The sequence below is a fragment of the Oreochromis aureus genome, linkage group 4 (genome assembly GCF_013358895.1).
Source record: "Oreochromis aureus strain Israel breed Guangdong linkage group 4, ZZ_aureus, whole genome shotgun sequence".
In the NCBI taxonomy this organism is placed as follows: domain Eukaryota; kingdom Metazoa; phylum Chordata; class Actinopteri; order Cichliformes; family Cichlidae; genus Oreochromis; species Oreochromis aureus.
Window position 1 is genome coordinate 9,461,157 of NC_052945.1, and position 6,548 is coordinate 9,467,704.

Genomic DNA, 6,548 nt, shown 5'->3' on the forward strand with positions numbered 1-6,548 from the left:
GCACATAGAGGAGATTTTTTTTTTCTCTATAAAACTTTCTCTGTAAAGCAGTGATTTTTTTTAACATGCTTCTCACTGTCAGATATTGTTCACATGTTTAGTCAGATGCTGAAAACTTAACAAATTAAAAGCACAACGTCCCTCTGTGTGTTCCGTCTAGCAGCAGTCTCCTGGGAATGTTTACCCAGGTCATCTCTGAAATAAATAAATAATTTAGTCAGAAGATCATTAACCACTTGCCCAATATTTGCGACCTCAAAGAGGAGAGCTGTTTTTAATGGGTGTGTCTAAAACCCAAATTTAGTGCTTTTCATTTCAGGTGAAGGCAAAAGACGATACTTTTTATTTAGAAAATCAGAGAAAATCAGAGGCTCAGGTCATGAGGATGAAGTGGATCGCAGTCTTTACTTTAGTGCTCGGCTACTGCCTTTGTAAAAAGGACAGTAATGAAAGTTACAGAAGTCATGGAAGTCATGGAAGCAAGGAAAGAGCTAACAAAGTCTGTAGGTGTCGAAAAAACAACCTTCTGTTGTGACACCAAGACTCTTAATTCCATAGCTAAAAACATGGGGATAGTGGGACAGAAGGTTGCACTCGTTAAGAGAAAACTACTTCATATAAGGAACGAGCTTGCATCTACTTAAAGTGAGGTCCAGCGCTTGTCGAACCATTGTGGAAGTAACAGAGGTAAAGTGTCATGTATGTATGTATGTATGTATGTATGTATGTATCTATCTATCTATCTAGATAGATATAGATATAAATTTATATACATATACATATATATATATATATATGGAGAGAGAGAGAGAGAGATAGATAGATAGATATATTTCTGATGTGTTTGTGACAATGTGATCCAGGACTTTCTCAGGTGGCCTTCTCTGCAGCTCTCTATGAATCTAAGTCTGGAAACACTGGACCATTCAGCGCTGCCACCCCACTACGATATAAAAAAGTTTTCTCCAATGCTGGCAATGGCTACAATCCTTCAACAGGTAACTTAATAGCAGAGTATAATAATAGAGTATAAGGGATATTGTGAGAAAGAGGAAAACTAATTCAAAATGATTTTCCCCTTCTTTTCCATAGGCATGTTCACTGCACCAGTCACCACTGTACTTCTTTTGATTTTCAATGTTTAACAACATAGACTCTGGTGCTAACTTGGTTGTGAGCCTTATGAAGAATGGTAAAAGGCTGACATCAGTCTGGGATACCAGTGGTACTGACAGTAACGACATGGGCAGCAACGCTGTGGTGATACCTCTGCAGGTGGGGGATAACGTGTATGTGGAGCTCCAGCAAAACAGGGTTGTCTATGACGATAACATGAACTACCGTATAATACCTTCAGTGGCTTCTTTCTCTTCGCCTTGTAATGTATGTATGTAAATGTTATTTACAAGTGTACTTCACTCTTCATGCTTTCATAGTTTTCAAAGAATTCATCTCTCATCTATTCCTTCACACCACTAAATAATGTTACAGATTCTGAATCAAGATAAGCTGATATGGTGCTTTGAATGAGTATGAATCCATCTAAATAAATAGGAAATGTAAGTCCACTTTGTTTGAAACATTGCATTATTCACATTTGGTTATCAGAGTAACTATTTCCAGTGTATTTTTCAGTGTCATATCTCATCTAATAATGTTTTTTTAAAAGTGATTAAAAACTCTTCTTGTGCTGCAATTATGGAAGCAATTATTGAACTGTTGAAAAGTTTTTTAGGTATTTTTTTTTAATAAATTAACCTCAGTGTGGAGCCCCTCCCACTCTTCAAACTCTGGTGGATAATTAGCTGAAATTGGATGGTCATCAGTTAATCCAGTTCACCTGAGCCTTCAGGCTTTAAAAGCTGGACCATGTGTTCCCTGCTGTCTCTTCTCAGTTGGTGTGACATCAGCTTTCTTTGGTGGGGTTGGTGGTTTAGTTTAGAATTGATTCTGGTTTGTTTCAATTAAGCTCTTGTGTGGACTGGTGTGTCTGGTATCTCCACTTGTGTCTTCAATTTATTCAGTAAGATTTGAATTTTATTTGCTGATAATGACCAATTTGGTTTGTCCTTTAGAAACATCAAGAGAAGTTGCTCTGCCCTTGACCACTCTTGAGCATAATGTGTCTTGACTTTTTAGCATTTGTCAATAATTCTGCTTTTAAAGACTCTGGCTGTAGTCCTTATTACCTTTGGTTTGCAAAGCTTTGTCAAATGGCTTATGATGTTTTATATCTATTAGTGGGTACACTATATTATACATGAGCCAAGCTCCTCTTCTAGGCTGAAGTGGCTGATCTCAATAGGAGATCAACCAGCTTGTTTTCACTTTATTGTGATGGAGAATGTGGCTAAAGACAGTGTCTTGGGAGCACTTCCCTGGTTACCAGAAGGTTGCCAGTTTCTGGTTGCCTTTTGGCTCTGGTGGAATCGGTGCATAAGTACCCATGACAAGTATCTGTCTGAAGACTAGGCTTGAGACTAGTTAGGAAATGGGATTGTTAGTTATGGAGCTTGGGCTCAGTGGGCTTTTAAACCTTAATTTGTTCTGGCTACTTCCTGAAAACCACATTGCTTTAAACATTCAAAACTGTTAATCAGACTTGGAGCCTGGAAGACACAACAGTTCCTCTGGGATGGAGGTTTTGGCAGGATTTCAGCCTTGGTTTTTGCTTTTGTTTTTAATACTGGAGTTATGAACTTGTACACCGATGCCACAATGTGATGCTCCTGTGTCAGTTCTTCATGTGAGCTGTCTGCTGCAAGAACCTTGAGGGCTTCTGGTGTCTTTATGGTTGTAATGCATCAGAAGAGGGGGCTCACTGTTTCTTTCGGACCCTGATGGTCACCAGCATGTTGACCAGGGAGTCGTAATCTGGAGCAAAACACATTCTGAGCACACAGGACATCGTGTGGCCTGATGTCTGGTAAAACATGGTTGAAATGGCAATGCTGGTTGAATCCCTCATTCTAGAGCAGGGGTGGGCAATCTGTCCACGAGGGCCGGTGTCCCTGCAGGTTTTAGATGTGTCCTCGAACCAACACAGCTGATTTAAATGGCTAAATTAGCTCCTCAACATGTCCTGAAGTTCTCCAGAGGCCTGGTAATGAACTAATCATGTGATTCAGGTGTGTTGACCCAAGGTGAGCTCTAAAACCTGCAGGGACACCGGCCCTCGTGGACTGAGATTGCCCACCCCTGTTCTAGAGGGATTCACAGCACACCGGATGATTTGTAATCTTGTTATTCACGTTACTTTAAATTGTCTGAAGCCATGCCAGCGTGAATAAATCACCACTACCAGGCAAATACAGTCTCATTTGTTACCCGACAGCCTCAGGAATGCTGACAGCAGTATCGTTGCGTGTCGTGGGATTCAGTTGGTCGCTGATTATAAAAACCTGAGACTCTTTCTTGTAGAAGACAGTTTGTTCACTCTTTCACAGAGAAAGTTTCAAGTCCTAAATAGACAGATTATGGGGGCCCCCCGACGCCATCACAAGATGGTGCCTCTGCATGCCATTGTGACCAAACGTATCAGCACTAGTAGGAAGATAAATCCTTCGCAGGTGAGCTGATACGTCATACACTCCTGAGCATCGTCCTCAATTATATTGAGTTGTCTTGCCATCTGTGGTGTCTGCCTTGGCTGTTTCTGGTGAATATATACGATCCACATGTGGTAACTGTCTTTTCAGCGCCTTGCTGAGAAATTCCTCTCAAGTACGGTGACATCCAGTTACCTCCATGCTACACACCACCTGTAGAGGTGTGCGGCGCCATCTGAAAATATCCTATCGGGACATGAAGAGGCACCTCCTGTGTGGGGTCTTTGTCTGCTGCCAGCTTCCTTCTGTTCATTAAGAATAGTGGCTTGACAGCAGCAAGGACAAGCGATAGATCCTTGACTCTGAGCAACTACAATTATTTTACTGACGCAGTCCTGGCACAAGACATGCCTGCAGCTCAGTGCGTTTTGCAGGCAAAACATTTTCATTGCACACAGGACACTCCCATGTGGCCTTGTGTCAGTTTTCCTGTGTCAGTGCCATTTTCCTGTTTACATTTATGCTGATTAAAATATTTTAAAATGTAATTTTTTTTTTTTTTTGAAAAGCAAGCCCCTCACATAAAAAAAAAAAAAAAAAAAAAAAAAAAAAAAAAAAAGGCCATAGTCTAACCCCCAACCCTAAATGTAATGGTATAAGTCTCACTGACCTGTATAATTTTATTTATAAAGTGCTTTCAAACAAAGTGCTGTACAACTATTTGAAACTAAAAAGATAAATAAAAAAGCGATACATGGCAATACAAGTAAAAGCACAATACAAGTTAAAAACAGTAAAAATTTAAAAACTAAAAGCCATAGAATTAAGACATGTAGGATGGGGTGAACAAATGTCTTCAACTTGGTTTTAAAAACCTCCACAGAGCATGCCTGCCTAATATCTTGAGGGAGGTTGTTCCACAGAAACGGGGCACGAAAAGAAAAAGCACGCTCTCCAGTTTTCTTTTTTTCTGGCTCTAGGAACCTTTAGAAGGCCAGAGTCCTGAGATCATAGAGCACATAAAGGTGTAAAAGGGCAGAGAGGTATGAAGGTGCCAATCCATTTAAAGCCTTGTAGGTGAGCAGCAGGACCTTAAAATCTGCTCGAACCTGACAAGGTAGCCAATGAAGAGATCTCAGTACTGGGGTAATGTGCTCAAATTTCCCAGTTCTTGTTAAAATGCGAGCAGCTGCATTTTGCACCATCTGTAGACCTCTAAAACTTTTCTTTGGTAGCCCAGAAAGAAGAGCATTACAATAATCAATACGTGAAGACACAAATGCATGGACAGTAGTGTCCCGTCAAGGAGCTAGCTCAGCTAAAAGGTTATTTAAAGGAGTGTGGGAAATCTTGTGCGGTTTTTGGTGTTTTTATAATAATGGGTATAGTGTAAGGAGTGGTGGATTTGAGAACTCACCTGTTACTGGAATAATAGTTTAGCCTGTGACAGCTGAGTGTATTTAAGGCTGCAAATTGTCATTACAGTGATTATTGTTTTTGTGAGGAGAGCTATATTGTGAATAAATGCCTCTTGTTCCACTGTACTTGTCTTGGTCTACCTCACTGTAAATCCAGCCACAAAAGGTAATCCTGTTACAGAAGTCCACACTTTCAACACAAGTTGAAATTAATTTTAAACTGGTCATGTTATTTGGACATACGAGCGTCCAGGGAGCCCAGAGGGTTAACCCATGGCCTCTCCCGGAACCTTTAAATGGTGTCTGGACCCCCGGGAAAACATCTGCCCAAACACCCAGGAGAGGACACAGGAAAGAAAGGTGAGTAATCACATCTCAGTCATTTCTTTGCACCACCCTTATTTCTAGACTTTTCACACACACATTTGCGTTAGTTGTCCTTACCGGTAAACTATATTTGCTCTTAATCATGACCTTTCCTCTTCACAGACAACCACCACACTACTTTTTGAGGAACAGCTGTGCAGGACCTGGAACAAAGGCTACCAACTGATTTTAAAATGCTCAATAAATATTTAAACTTGTCGTGTGCAAATGTTCTTCATGTGCAAATCTATGCTAAATAAAGTTCTGGATAAGGTGCTTTTAATAAAGTGAAAGGTGCTCCTAAAGTGCTAGACAAATTATAAATAGTAGTAAGAGACAGACTACAGATGTCCACGAATAAGCTCCCTCAACTCCGTAACTAAAGAACTGGCATCAGATGGAGATCAACTAAAAGCTAGTATGATGCAATAAGAGATCTGCTGAAAGAGCTGCAATGCACTGAAAAAGAAGTCTCGAAGCTGAAGACTGAGATAGGAGATAACTATGGGCTCAAATTGTGGTCATAACAATTTGAGCCCATAAACATCCAACTGTGTTCAGTGCAGTGTCTCCATCTGCTGGCACACCCTGAGATCATCATCATACAGTGTAAAAAATTCCTCGGCCCCTTTAAAATACCTCGTACATTTACCAGCTTTTCTAAAAGCAACAACTATCTCACACATTTTGAACTGACAGAAAACAACACCAAGCTATGCATCAAAAAGAAAAACAACAACAACAAAAAAGACCCAAGTTGTCTCTGCGCTCAGATACTAGCATGGAACATAGACTGTATGTAAAAGACACTCATTTATATCAACATGTATTCAAATTATTAATTAATTTAAAGCTAGCCTTTATGTAGAGTTTATAGCATTAAATGAGATGTGCACTTGTCTCGTGTCTCAACCCAAAAAAAAACATCGCTTAGTGGTTGTTCACTAACCGGGGTCCCTCAGCCTTTTTCCTCTGTGACATTTGCAACAGTTCAGTGACACTTTGAGATGTTGTATTTATAACATCTGTCTGTCAGGGGGAAAAAAATGAGTTTTTCAAGTGTAGTGGACATCTCCTTGTTTTTTTTATTTTTTTATTTTAACAAAACAGACACAAATCTGATTACAGCACACCAGAACAGCAATGGAATTAAAATAAAATAAAATAAAGCCCCGCCCCCAAACTTTTTTAAAAAAATGTTTCAACAACCAAGGCT

General features: G+C 39.9%; 1 long non-coding RNA gene and 1 pseudogene across 1 annotated transcript; both read left to right on the top strand.

Annotated features, from left to right (window-relative positions):
• Nucleotides 1-566: 566 nt before the first annotated feature.
• On the top strand, nucleotides 567-1,597 carry LOC116312509 (annotated as a pseudogene).
• A 303-nt stretch (nucleotides 1,598-1,900) lies between these two features.
• On the top strand, nucleotides 1,901-4,120 carry LOC120439997. Its single transcript, XR_005612905.1, has 3 exons — nucleotides 1,901-2,023; nucleotides 3,447-3,569; nucleotides 3,699-4,120. It is a non-coding gene; the product is annotated as an uncharacterized LOC120439997 (long non-coding RNA).
• Nucleotides 4,121-6,548: the final 2,428 nt, after the last annotated feature.